The sequence below is a fragment of the Chiloscyllium punctatum genome, chromosome 10 (assembly GCF_047496795.1).
Source record: "Chiloscyllium punctatum isolate Juve2018m chromosome 10, sChiPun1.3, whole genome shotgun sequence".
Lineage (NCBI taxonomy): Eukaryota > Metazoa > Chordata > Chondrichthyes > Orectolobiformes > Hemiscylliidae > Chiloscyllium > Chiloscyllium punctatum.
Genome location: NC_092748.1, coordinates 101,162,166 through 101,177,095, shown reverse-complemented (window position 1 = coordinate 101,177,095; position 14,930 = coordinate 101,162,166). Strand labels below are relative to the sequence as shown.

The 14,930-nt window shown below is 41.2% G+C and overlaps 1 protein-coding gene across 5 annotated transcripts in view; it reads left to right on the top strand.

Annotated features, from left to right (window-relative positions):
- epb41l5 (erythrocyte membrane protein band 4.1 like 5) overlaps positions 1-14,930 on the top strand; it is a 166,571-nt gene that overhangs the window by 46,208 nt on the left and 105,433 nt on the right. The window lies entirely within an intron of this gene.

Sequence of the window (14,930 nt, the reverse complement as noted above, 5' to 3'; positions counted from 1 at the left end):
CTGTCTCTGTGTATATTTTTGTACTCTGGTTTCTGTGGTGGGACCACCCAACAGCTTCTGAATCTGAGACAAGAGTTAAAGCAGTCTTTAAAGAACGCCTATATGAATTATTGTAATCAGCAACTATTCGTTGTAATCAGCAACAATTCATTTGTAAAAACTAAGAGTCATTCAGCCTTGCAAGCTTGCCATGTCATTCAGTATGATCATGCTTGATCCTCTATCTCAATGCCACTGTTTATAGTTTCTTGTGTAAAGAACAAAGGATTTCTATTTTGAGGTGTAAATTCAGAAGTGAGTTTATTTATGGATATGAGCTTTACTGCCAAAGTCAGCATTTGTTACCCGTTTCTAATTGTCCTTCACCTGAGTGGCCTGCTCAGGTGGTTAAGAGTTAATTGTATTGTTTTGGATCTGGAGTCACATGTAGGCCAGATCAGATGAGGTTAGCGGATTGTTTTTATTTAAGGGAACAGTAACCGTCAGCACTGTCACCATATCTGAGACTAGCTTTAAATTCCTGATTTTTATAAATTGAATGTATGTTTCATTGCAGTTATCATAGAATGTTTCCAATGTTAGTCTGAACCTCTGGGTTACTACTATAATGGCATTAGCACTAAACCACCTACATCTCAACATTCGCCTGCACCTGTGTTTTTATTTTGCAGCTGTTTACCTATTATTTACTATCTATGCTATTTAACTCTGTGATCTGCCCGTATTGCTTATAAGTCAAAGCTTTTCTCTGTACCTTAGGATACATGACAATAAATTCAATTCCATTCTTATTATGCTGTTTATTAACCTGAAATGTTGTTTTTCTGTGATTTTAGTCAATATTTCACTTTTATTTGTTATGTGCACTCAATGTTTTTTCTGTTTAGTACTATAAAGATATCCAGCATCTTACTGCATGGACTAATGGCTTTTTTTTTTCTCAATACCAATCTAAACTTTTTTGGCTCATTGAGTCTGTGCTACTCAAGAATATCCACCTAACTATTCAAACCCCATTTCAGTACTAGTTGAAAATCTTCCCAAATGGGTTCCCTCTCTCTATTGTACTTAGTTGTGACTAATCTCAAAGATTTGGCATTTGAATTGCCAAACAAATCCAGTGAAGCCTTGTCCTTTTTTTTTGTTGCTGCCTTGTTTTTGCTCTCCTGCTGGTATTCTCTGATTCTCACGCACTGACACTATCTCTTCCACCTTCAACAATTTATAAGTAAATACAAAGGAGGTTTAAAAATAGTTTAGATTCTTCAGTTTTTTTTTAAACAGCTTAATTTATTGGGTGTGCACTGATACGAAGTCTGCTCGTGGTGCTCTTTGTACAGTTGAGCCATTCTCCTCCTCCATGTCTGCCTTCATTACAATCAAGGGTGATAATGATTGCAGCATTATACAAGAATGTTAAACAGTCTGCTATCTTGACTGATCCTGGACAGCAATGTTGCCTGCTGCATACCAAGACTCTTTATGTTTGTCGGTCCTTACTGACCCTAGGGAGGTCAGTGGGGTTAAAAAACATTCCTGGGGAATCGATGACACTGAAGGGATAGAAGTCCAATATTTAAAATGGCTGTGAAGGATGAGTCAACTGGACTTTGTGTCACCAGTCTTGGAATAGTATAAAAGTGAGAGTGTCTGAGGTGAAGTATCCAATTGTATGTTTCTCTCATATAAGAGTTGGAGGATGAAAATAGTATGGGACCATAGGAAGATCGCTGCTCAAATCTGAAATAAATGCAAAACACTTTGGCAATACTTACTGGTTTGGCAGCATAACTGGACACCCAAACAGAGTTGATGTTTATAGGTCAATAACCTTTCTTCATATTAGAAAAGAAAATGGTATTTGATTTTTTTTAACATTCAGGATTTGTGTTCAGAATGAATATCCACTTGATACTGGCTAAACTATGTACCAGGGCTGGTATCATGGCCCCAGCTGATGGTAATACAGGACAGGCCTGGTCTTAGTAAAACCTGCCTTAGTAGATCATGTTTTATAGTTTATGGTTTGCTTGCCATGGTGGTCAGTCAGTGAACAGGTTCACATAGGACTGCCAGTATTCTGTATTTTACTTGCAATGTTATTACACAATGAAAAAGAAAGAACATATATATGTGAATATTCAGAAAGACCTTAAAATAAACAGCAAAAAGAAAGATTCAACCACTTTTTTCTCGTGTTCTTTTTTTATAGTTACTTGATCCAAATCATTTTGCTCTCCTATCTTAACATATTTTTGATTTCTTACTCAGATAAGTCACTTCTGTTTTTCTCCTTCAATTGCTGAAGAGCTTAAGACTTCCTTTAAGCCCTGGTAATCTGGTGATTTCTTTCCAGCTTTGATGTTTCAGATACTTCTTTCTAATCCTGACAGCCTACCCTACTGCCAGGATAGTGTCGTCTTCTGCTTTGAGGTTGGTTAGCTCAGTTCGCTGAATGGCTTGTGAAGCACAGTGATGTCAACAGCATGGGTTCAATTCCCATATTGGCTGAAGTCACCATGAAGGATTGTCCTTCTCAACCTCTCCCCTTGCCTTAGATGTGATGATCCTTGGGTTAAACCATCACCTGTTATCTCTCTGAGAGAGCAGCCCTATGGTCTGGTATTGTCATACCGTTCCCCCTTCAGTTGAAGCAAAACACTTGGAAAAGCAGTGTAGTTTTACCTCCTTCATCTTTATTCCGGGCCCTGGAGAGAGAGAGAGAGAGAGAGAGAGCGATCGCCCCTGTGCACAGAGACATGAGTTCTCTGTCTTTTCTGGAAGAGCAGTTTCTCAATGAACCATATAGTTATTTTACAGGGAGGAGCATCCAGGTAAGGCAACATTCATATTGATTGGGTGACTGTGACAGTCAACAAGTATCAATAGCAGAGACCAAGCCTTTACTGTTATATAATGAATGTTATTAACCTTGTTAACTGGATTCATATAATGGATACTTTTCCTCTTGTTAGTTGACCTTGCGTACTGAATGTTTCCAATGTTGTTAAATGGCTTTATGCAATGACTGCTTTCCACCTTGTTAACCTATTACCCTCTGCCTCCAGCACCCCATTGTTAACTGTAAGTTCTTATCTGATCTGAGTCATGCTCAGCCGAACCTCTTGTTTCACAAAACTCAGAACTTAACTGTTTCCTTGCCTGCTTATACCCTATATATATTCTCAGTATTACTATGATGACGTTATTACTTCTGAGAATAACTTGCTGATGCCCCTGACCATTTCATTCTGAATGATAAAACTTAATATTATAAACATTTAACAATTAACTCACCAGTTTAGCTGATTGAGCGAATTATTTAAATTAAATCACTTGCTTTTTGTATTTATTCATTGGATCTGGGCTTTGCTGGCTGGACCAGTTGACATGGTGGTGATGAGCTGCCTTTTTGGAACAGCTGCCGTCCATTTGACTGCAGGTATGTCCACAGTGCTGTTAAAAAGGGAGTTCTGAGATTTTTACCCAGCGACAGTGAAGGAGTGACAAAATGGATGGTTTGAGAGTTTGGGTGATGCTCCATGTATCTGCTGCCCTCATTCTTCTGGATGATAGATGTTATTGATTTGGAAGGTGATGTCTCAGGATCTTCAGTCAATTTCTACATTGCATTTTGTAGATCATACTACTGTGTCTGTGGTGGAGGGAGTGGATGCTTGTGGATGTGGTGCCAATCAAATGGTCTGCTTTGTCCCTGATGGTGTCAAGCTGCTTGAGTGTTGTTGGAGCTACACTCATCCAGACAAGTGGGGAGTATTCCATCACATTCCTGATTTTAGTTGACTACTCAAAATTACTGTTTGGTCTTTTAATTTTATTTTAGTTTTCAGTGCCCCAAAGTGACATCTTTAAAATCTATTTTTCAACTTGCAAATCCAAATTTTCCAATTTAGAAACCAGACTCACAGCACAGCTATTGTTCTCATGTACCTCACCCATGTGGCTGCTATTCATGTGAATCACGCAGATGTGAATGGGCAGATTCAAGACCCTTGGGGATAGAGCTTGATGCCTCAATATCTAAGTTGTAGACATAGCCAGTCTCCTAAACTGTAGGGAAAGGAGTCATTAAAATGTTGAGGGCAGGTTAATGAAGCCATTAAAAGCACATTGTACCATCTACTCTGCTGCAAATCTGGAATATATCTGGGATTCCATGTTGTACCAAAGCAGCCATGGAGACCCAGGAATGGTGTACCAAAAACAGAAAAAAAATCAGATACAGATTTAGGCTGATCACAAAAACTGTACTTGTTAGGTCATGTGGGTGCTACTGGATATATTGAAACACACCTTTTTGATGTTGGCTTGCTGTTTGAAGATGTGCTTCAGATCGCTTGGAAAGCCAGGCCAGAGTCTTTGTAAGATTCAGAGAGTCCCTGAGCAGCTATCCTTCCTAGTGATTCACTCACTCACTTTCCTGTCTTTTGTACCTACCTGGCTCGCTGGTCCTCTAGTCACAGACTGTTTTTCTCCCACATTTACTGTGGATGAACTAAAGCAGCAACAAGCACAGCCAATTGTGATTGGAAGGGCAGCTCTACTTCGATTTTGGTCATTCTACACACATGGTGACTTTCTCTGATCAGTGAATTTTCCCAAGTGTTTTGAGGCCTTTGGGGTCAAATTTGTTCTCTGCCCGCATGCATCGAGTAATGCCAGGCACAGTCCTTACTCGTAATCATTTAATGCACAAAATGACTCGATCGGGCATGCTGGCGTGAAATCAGAGTTGATTACAGGCACATTTGACTGGTTACTTCGAAAGGATATGAACTAACTAGTTTGGTGGCAGACAGACAGACACAGTAATGTATGTCAAGTCTACGGCACCACTAACCCAGAAACCCATGCTAATGTTCTGGAGCCATGAGTACAAATCCAATCACAGCAACTTGTGGAATTTGAAGTCAGTTGATAAATCTAGAATATGAAAGCTAGTCTCTGTGATGGTGAACAAAGTTAAAAATCACACAACACCAGATTATAGTCCAACAGGTGTATTTGGAAGCACCAGCTTTCAGAGTGCTGCTCTTCATCAGGTGGTCATTCATGATAGTGACCATGACAAAAATGTCTACTTTTCAAAAAGCGTACTTGGATCATGGGTGTCCTTTTTAGGGAAGAAAGTCTGTCATCTTTTACCGCTCTGGCCTACATGTGATTCCAGACCCACAGCAATGTTGTTGATTCTTAACTTGTCTGAAATGGCCTAGCAAGCCAATCAAAGAGCAGTTAAGGATGGCAACAAATGCCGGCCATATCTGTGATGCCCACATCTCACGGAAGAACTCATTTTTTAAAAACAAGGTTTTTGGTTTTGCCTCCTCTAGTCACTTTTTCATTTTTACATTTTTTTTTTCAACTTGATACCGGTTTTCAATGCCATAATGAGTTTCAAACTGGTGATCGAGCCCTCTGAATTTCTAGTCAAAGAATGTGTCACCACACCAATGTAACTTATTCCAATTAACATAGAAAAGTACAGCACAGAACAAGCCCTTTGGCCCATGATGTTGTGCCAAGGATTAATCCTAATGTAAAATAAAATGACTTAACCTACGCACCCCTCAATTCACTGCTGTCCATGTGCATGTCCAACAGTTGCTTAAATGTCCCGAATGACTCTGCTTCCATCACCACCGCTAGCAACGTATGCCATGCATTCATAACGCTCTGTGTAAAGTACTACCTCTGACGCCTCCTCTATACCTACATCCTCCTAACCCCTCGTCACAATCATTCCTGCCCTAGGGAAAAGTCTCTGTCTATTGACTCTATCCATGCCTCTCATTACCTTGTACACCTCGATCAGGTCACCTCTCATCCTCCTCCTCTCCAGAGAGAAGCTTCCGAGCTTAGTTAACTTCTTTTCATAAGACAAGCCCTCGAGTCCAGGCAGCATCCTGGTAAACCTTCTTTGCACCCTCTCCAAAGCCTCCGCATCTTTCCTATAATAGGGCGACTAGAACTGGACACAATATTCCAAGTGTGGTCTCACCAGGGTTTTATAGAACTGCAGCAAAACCTCGCAGCTCTTACACTTGATCTCCCTGTTAATGAAAGCCAAAACACCATATGCTTTCTTAACAACTTGGGTGGCACCTTTGAGGGATCTATGTATTTGCACACCCAGATCCCTCTGTTCCTCCGCACTGCCAAGAATCCTGTCTTTAATCCTGTATTCAGCATTCGAGTTTGACCTTCCAAAATGCATCACTTTACATTTATCCAGGTTGAACTCCATCTGCCATTTCTCAGCCCAGCTCTGCATCCTGTCTATGTCGCGATGCAGCCAGCAGTAGCCCTTGATACTATCAATGGCACATCCAACCTTTTGTGTCACTGGCAAATTTCTCTGCAAAGCGATTGATTTTAGTCACTCTAATACTTGTCCTCTTTCCCCCTCTAATTCTGAATTCTTGTGCATCCCTGATGTCTATCATTCCACCATTTGAATGAAAATGTTTTCAGATGTATTGGCTCAGGAATTTCCTTCCTGCAGCTCTCACCCTCCCCATTTTGCTCTTGTCCTTAAGATACCGTGGATAATCTTTGACCAAGCCTGCCTTAATGTCTCCTTTTTGGGTCAACATCAGATATTTTTGATTTGATTCTGTAAGTTGTCTTGGGACATTTCTGTTGTCACCCTGCTTCCGGAAAGATGTTGTGAAACTTGAAAGGCTTCAGAAAAGATTTACAAAAATGTTGCCAGAGTTGGAGGGTTTGAGCTATAGGGAGAGGCTGAACAGACTGAGGCTGTTTTCCCTGGAGCGTCAGAGGCTGAGGGGTGACCTTATAGAGTTTGCAAAATCATGAGGGGCACGGATTGGGTGAATAGCCAAGATCCTTTCCTTGGAGTGGGGGGAATCCAAAACTGGATGGCATAGGTTTAAGGTGAGAGGGAAAAATTTTATTTGGGATCTGAGGGGCAACTTTTTCATGCAGTAGGTGGTGCATGTATTGAACGAGCTGCCAGAGGAAGTGGTGGAGGCTGGTACAATTACAGTATTTAAAAGGCATCTGGATGGGTATATGAACAGGAAGGGTTTGGAGGCAAATGGGCCAAATACCGGCAAATGGGACTAGATTTATTTCGGATATCTGATTGACTTGGAAGAGTTGGACTGAAGTGTTTGTTTAATTGTTGTATATCTCTATGATTCTAAATCGTCAGGGCTGGATGAATCACATCCCAGGCTGCTGTGGGAGATAGGGCAGGAAATTTTAGGGTGTCCGACACAAGTTTTAATTTCTCTCTAACCATGGGGGAAGGTGCCAGAGGACTGGAGGATAGCTAATGTGGTTCACTTTTAAGAAAGGTTGTAGAGACGAATCAGAAAATTACAGATTGAGTTTCAGTTTAGGGGTCAGGTAGCTATTGGAGAGAATTCCGAAAGAGCAAATTAATAACCACTTAGAAAGGCATGGGTTAATTTGGGATAGTCAACATGGCGTTGTCAGACTGAGATCATGCCTCACAGATTTGTTAGAATTATTTTGAAAATGTGGGCAAGTGTGTGGCTGAGCAAAGTTCAGTTGATGTAGGATTTATATGGATTTTACCAAAGTGTTTGAAAGGACCTCACATGGGAGACTGATTTGAGAAGGCTAAAGCACATGGAATTGAAGGAAATTTGGTGGGATGGATCAGAAACTGGCTTAGTAATAGGGCACATGAATAGGATAAACAGACAAGGTCTTCCTCCCAGGGTAGGGGAGTCCAGAACTAGAGGGCATAGGTTCAAGGTGAGAACAGAGAGATTTAAAAGGGACCTGAGGGACAACTTTTTCATGCAGAGGTAGTGCACGTATGGAATGAGCTGCCAGAGCAAGTGGTGGAGACTGGTACAATTGCAACATTTCAAAGATATCTGAATGTGTATATGAATAGGAAGGTTTTAGAGGGATATGGGTCAAACACAGACAAATGGGAATGTGTTAATTGAGGATATCTGGGTTGGCATGGGCAAGTTGGACCAAAGGGTCTCTTTCCATGCAGTACAACACCATGACTCTATCACTATTAAATGTGGGATTGCGGAAGGCACAATTGAATGGTGATTGTTATTGTTTTTCTTTTTTTATTTGCAATACACCTGCATGAATTCTTTATCTGCACTGAACTTCCTGTTGTGGTTTTAAATCGTTTCCTACTTTTTGGACTAATTAACAGCAGGGTAAATTTCTGCAACTTGATTCACTTAGAGTCATTGAGCTGTACAGCATGGAAACAGACCCTTTAGTCGGCATGGATGGGTTGGACCAGATATCCTAACCTAATCTAGTCCTATTTGGCAGCACTTGGTCCATATCCCTGTAAACCCTTCCTATTCATATACCCATTCAGATGCCTTTTAAAAGCTCTAATTGTACCAGCCTCCACCACTTCCTCTGGCAGCTCATTCCATTCATGTACCACCTTCTGCATGAAAAAGTTGCCACTTAGGGCCCTTTTAAATCTTTTCTCCCCTCACCCTAAACTTATGCCCTCTGGACTCCCCTACCACAGGAAATATTAAACCTGTTTAACCTATCCATGCCCCTCATGATTTTATTAACCTCTCTAAGGTCACCCCTCAGCCTCTGATGCTCCGTGGAAAACAGCCCCAGCCTGTTCAGCCTCTCAATTTAGCTCAAACCTTCAACCCTGACAACACCCTTTCAAGATTCACAACATCCTTCTGATAGAAAGGAGACCAGAATTGCATGCAATAATCCAAAAGTGGCCTAACCACTGTGCTGTGTAGCTGCACATGACCTCCCAACTCCTGTACTCAATGCTCTGACCAATAAAGAAAAGCATACCAAACACCTTCCTCACTATCCTATCTATCTGCGACTCCATTTTCAAGGAGCTATGAACCTGCACTCCAAGATCTTTGTTCAGCAACACTCTCTCGGACCTTTCCATTAAGTGAATAAGGCCTGCTTTGATTTGCTTTCCCAAAATGCAGCACCTCACATTTATCTAAATTAAATTCTATCTCCACTTCTTAGCCCATTGGCTCATCTGGTCAAGATCCTCAGTTGTCCTCTGAAACAACCTTCTTCGCTGTCCACCACACCTCCAATTTTGGTGTCATCTGCAAACTGACTAATTATACCTCCTATGTCCATATCCAAACCATTTATATAAATAATGAAAAGCAGTGGACCCAGCACCGAACCTTGTGGCACTCCACTGGTCACAGGCCTCCAGTCTGAAAAAGCAACCCTCCAACACCACCTTTGAGCTAGTTCTGTATCCAAATGGCTAGTTCTCCCTGTATTCCATGAGACCTAACCTTGCTAATCAGTCTCCCTTGAGGAACCTTGTCGAACGCCTTACTGAAGTCCACATAGATCACATCCACCGCTCTGTCCTCATCAATCCACTTTGTTACTTCTTCAAAAAAACTCAATCAAGTTTGTGAGACATGACTTTCCAGGCACAAAGCCATGGTGACTATCCCGAATCAGTCCTTCCCTTTTCAAATACGTGTAAACCCTGTCCTTCTGGATTACCTCTAACAACTTGCCCACCACCAACGCCGGGCTCACTAGCCTATAGTTCCCTGGCTTGTCCTTACCATCTTTCTTAAATAGCGGCACCATGTTAGCCAACCTTCAGTCTTCTGGCACCTCACTTGTGACTATCAATGATACAAATATCTCAGTAAGAGGCCCAGCAATCACTTCCCTAGCTTCCCACAGCGTTCTAGAGGACACCTGATCAAGTCCTGGGGATTTATCCACTTCCATGCATTTCAAGACATCCAGCACCACCACCCCTTTAATTTGGTCATTTTCCAAGATGTCACCATCTATTTCCCCACTTTCTATATCTTCCATGTTCCTCTCCACAGTAAAAAATGCAAAATACTCGTTTAGTATCTCCCCCATCTCCTGTGGCTCCACACAAAGGCTGCCTTACTGATCTTTGAGGGGCCCTATTCTCTCCCTAGTTACTCTTTTGTCCTCAATATATTTATAAAAACCTTCAGATTCTCTTTAACTCCATTTGCCAAAGCTATCTCATGTCCCCTTTTTTCCCTCCTGACTTCCCTTTTCAGTGTCATCTCTTCCGTCTCTACTTCGCAATAGAGGATTAAATAGTCCACTGCTCCTTAATAATTGAATCAAACTTCATTTACTTTTGTTAGCAAGAACTGCATTATTTGGGTTTTAAAACTGAAGCCTTTTCTTTGTTGCAATGATTTGTTCTGCAAACATAACCACAGCTTCGGAGGCCCTCCCTGTGTTAAAGTACTTATTTGAGCTGGCTTTCCACCAGCTCTCATCCTGCCTGTCTCCGTCTCTCTCTCTCTCTCTCTCTCTCTCTCTCTCTCTCTCTCTCTCTCTCTCTCTCTCTCTCTCTCTTTCTCTTTCTCTCTCTTTCTTTTTCTCTTTCTCGCTCTCGCTCTCGCTCGCTCGCTCTCTCTCTCTCACGCTCTCTCTCTCTCGCGCTCTCTCTCTCTCTCTCTCTCTCACTCACACACATACACACACACACACACACACACGTATTAACATCTTCCAACATTCTTACTGTGTCAGTTTCAGCCTTTGTTTTCCTAGCTTGTAAGGGTAATGAGGCATTCACATTCCAGAACGGTCAAGATTAGGGAGCTGAGCTTCATAAATTCAAATCTGATCAGTGTGGTATACATGAAAATGTATCAGGATTGTCCTATTACGTGCATGTTTCACTCAGCTTATTAAAATACAAGTTCTTTTCCTATTGAGTGTGAGTTTTGTTAGGAGTCTTCAAATAAACCAGAATTTCCAACCTCCAACTGTGAAATATATGCAGCTTCCAGCCCTCGGGGTGAGGAGGAAGTACTGCCACACATTCCACAAGTGAACAAATGTTACCACCTTATTTACACTGATCCATTGACACTAAGAACAGAACAGATGTCCTTAATTCTTCTGAACAAATGCCCCCTTCCCCCCTCTCCGCTCCTCCCCCCCCCTTGTCATTGTTAAGTGCTTTCCCTTCCCACATATCCTGTAGCAGATGTGCAAGGCTGCCAGCTTTCTCACCTGCCCTCCTCTGGCTGTGGTTTGAACACAAATTGGTCTCAGTGTGATACACTGGCATTCAGGTGGTTAAAGGCATCCAGTTTGGTTTGTTTGAATTTTCATGTTTTATTGTGACTTGTGGGTGGCTGGAAAGAAATGAAACTTGAGTTTTCTTTTTAGAAAAGAAAATCTGCCTCCTGATTCCTGTGAGCTTTGGCCCATCATTCATTTAGGTTTTACAATACTGCTTTTGTGTCGACTTCGGCAGCATTGTCAGACTTTCTATGCAGTGGACAAATATGAGGGGCCTTTGCATGTTCAACCGACCTAAGGGACTCTTTTGTGTTTATCTTAAGAGAAAAGCTTTGCTGAATGTAATGACTTCTTCTTTTGACTGGTTGTATTATTAGGAAATATCTTTTAGGAGACTTCTGAATGGAAAAATACTTTTTTTGTTGTTCTGCTTGATTCAGAAATTGTCACGCACCTTTTGGTACATTAAATTTGATCTTTGGCCTGTTTTGCTGCAGCTGAACTTAGCTTGGGAGAGGTATTTGAAGCACCGTGAGTGTTCTGTGGAAAATTGGTTTCACTTATAATTATGTGCAATGGCTACTTTGTGCTTCCGGAATGGGGATTAGGAGAAGACAAATTCTTCAGGAGGAATGGAAATGATATTTTTCCAGAATTACCCAACAGCCTATGTCACCAAAGCATGTAATTCCACGCAACTGATCTGTGATGGTCTTTACACTGTCACTCACCTCTGTTGACATGTCCTTCTATTCATTTATCTCTCGTGAGCTATCTTTAGCTTCCCCTTAAATATTTCTCATGCTGTTTGTTTCAGTATTCCTTGTGGTTGCAAGTTCCACAGTTGTATCACTCTTACACCAATAAGTGATTCATTGGGGATCATTTTACCACCCTTCCTCATGTGCTACCTGTGCAAATATTACTAGTATAAAATTAAATCATAAAAAAGATGTGTTGAAATCTCACTTTAAAAAAAAATGCCAGAAAGATAATGATTTATACTTGAATCCCTATTTTCCTCATCTGAACTGCAACAAGTAATCTTTTTGAGGCTTCAGAGACAATAATAAATGATTTAACGTGCAAGGAGAGAAAACACTTGTTTGCCTTTATTACAAAGGGGATTGAATATAACAGTAAATTCTTACTGCAATTGCATGGGATTTTGTTGAGACCACATCTGGAGTACTGAATATAGTTTTGGTCTCCTCAGCTATGGAAGGATATATTTTGACTAGTGCAAAATTTCATTAGTCTTAATCCTGGAATGAAGGAGACTCTTCTGTTGAAAGGGATTGAGTAGACAAGACTTTTAGATGATTGAGAGGTGATAACATTGGAACATAGAATGTTGTTAAAGGTGAAGGACACTGTTTTATGGGATATGGATGTTGCTGGTGCAGACAGCATTTATTTGATGCATCTTTCGAACTGAGTGGCTTACATAAGAACTGACAAGCGTGGAGTGGAAGTGGACTGTACAGCTCTGAGATTGCTCTGCCACTTAGAAAGATCATGGCTCACCTGATTGTAACCACAATTCTACAGTCCCACCTGTTCCTGATAATCTTTCACCTTTTCACTGAAGAAGAATCTATCTATCTCTGCCTGAGAAGCTTTCAAGGAATCTGCTCCCACAGACTTTTTAGGAAGACAGTTCCAAAGACACCCGACCCGCTGAGAGAATTTTTTTTTGGTCTAATCTGTTTCAGATGGTGACCCTCTTAATTTTAAACAGTGATCCCTAGTTCTAGTTTCTCCCATGAGTGGAAACAACCTCTCCACACTCAACCTGTCCAGATCCCTCAGAATCTTGTGCTTCAAATATGCTTGTATGGTAAACCTTTCCAGAGAGTAGGTAAGGGTCAAAAACATTGTTTTGGGGCCAGAACCACATGTAGGCCAGACCAGGTGAGAAATACTACTTTTTCTCTCAAAGTATGTTGGAAGAGTAGATGGGTTCTGAAGACAATTGTTGATAAATGTCATGGCCCTCATTATTGGGACTAGCTTCATCGCCCACAATTATTCTTGGAATTTAAATTCCACTAGCTGCTGGGTAGCCTGGGCTTCTGCATAACTGATCTACAGTTAAAACCACTTTGCCACCATCTTCCCCCAGGTCAGTGCTGGAAAAATGTTTGTTTCAGGGAAAGTGGTCCTGGGGGTTAAGGTCTTGGAATGAGTACTCGGCCATTGAGGAGTGAATTGAGAAATAATCAGTTAAGATGTTGCAAACGTTGTAATTCTCTGCTGAAGTGAGCTGTGAATGCTCAGTCCCTGAACATATTAAGCTTGAGAGTAGTCAGAATTTAGATGTGAAGTGAATTGAAGGATAGGAGTGTAATCCAAGAAGTGTAGCTGAGGTAGATGGTGGGCAATGATTCTGTAGCATGTTCAAAGAGCTGAATAGTGTTATTCCTTATGCTTTTACCCTGCTGTTGGTTACTATACAATATTTCCAGCTAAGCGCTATTATTAACGTTAGTGTCAAATCAGGCAATGGGACTCTTGTGGCATAGTAGTAATATCCCTAACTCTAGACCAGGAGGCCAGGATTCAAGTCCCACCTGCTTCTGAGGTATGCAATAATATATCTTTTAATCTGTCAATGAGAGACATGATTGTTCAGTACACCCCTCCCCGCCCATAACGTCTGAATGGATAGAATAACTTATTTAATGTCACTAACCCATTCAATGCCATTGGCAATTGCCACAATCACTTCTGGCACTGTTTGAGGAGATAAAGTTAATGATGCGAAAGAGTGCCCTGTACACCCAGACACCGTTTTTCAGTGACGATCCTGTTTTATAGAATGTGTTTGTGTTTTATCGTGCAGAGGAGGATAGGCAGGCGGTGCCTCTCAGAGTAAGCAGTTGCTGTAGAGAAAGCAGTTACACCATGGTATTTTGGACTTGTTAGAACTGCTGCCATGAGACTGAAGACTGTAAGCAGTAATCTCAATGCCTGTCATCGCTTCACTACTGGAGCACATCAGCCTGGGGTTGAAGGGCACTGCCCGCCTGTCCAACACCATGACATTGCTTGTTAAAATGTTCAGGCAGGCAGAATACAGAATTCAAAATGCAGCCCAAAATCACAGTCAGTCTGCAAAATCCAGCCAATTGCAAGCAAGCTGGCTTAAAGGCAACAGTTAGTCTGCAACTGACATGATTGATTGATTGTGATTTCTGTTTCAGTCAGGACGTATGCAACTTTTTTTTTAAAGAAATGTGTGCTTTCTTTCTTGCAAGTAACCAGAGATAATATGCAGGAAGCAGTTATCTAAAGAGTGAAGCCAGCAACCCTTGTTACAGAAACTGTAATCACTCTTGCAGCATGAGATGGTCATCAGTGATGTCCAGCAAGAAGCTAGGGACTTTTACCCAGAAGGTTATTGAGTGTGTGGAGCTTGTTATCACATGGAGTGGGTGATGTGAACACTTTCAGGGCAAGGTAGATACATACCTGAGTGGGAAAGGACTATATCGATGGAAATTCTAGAATAGGAGGTGGTTTATGGACCCAGGTTGGTAGCAGTGTGCCCACCAAGCTCTGGGTTGGTCACTCTGGATCTAATAGCTTGTCTGTCCACTCTTTCGAAACTCTTCAGAATTTTCTTCTTTAAGAATTCATCCTAATTGGTTGTTTGAAGTCAATCTCAGATCTATCAGCTTACACTCATTCGCACAGTGTCTCATTTAATTTAGTTACAGATTAATACTCAAATGTTTTTCTTGAGTTTCTCATTCTCAAAAATAATGCTGCTACTAATGTTCACATTATATTTGCAATGTGTCTCTTTCTTCAGATCTTAAACCTCATTCCTACCACTTTCTGATCATTGACCTTCGAGTAAATGG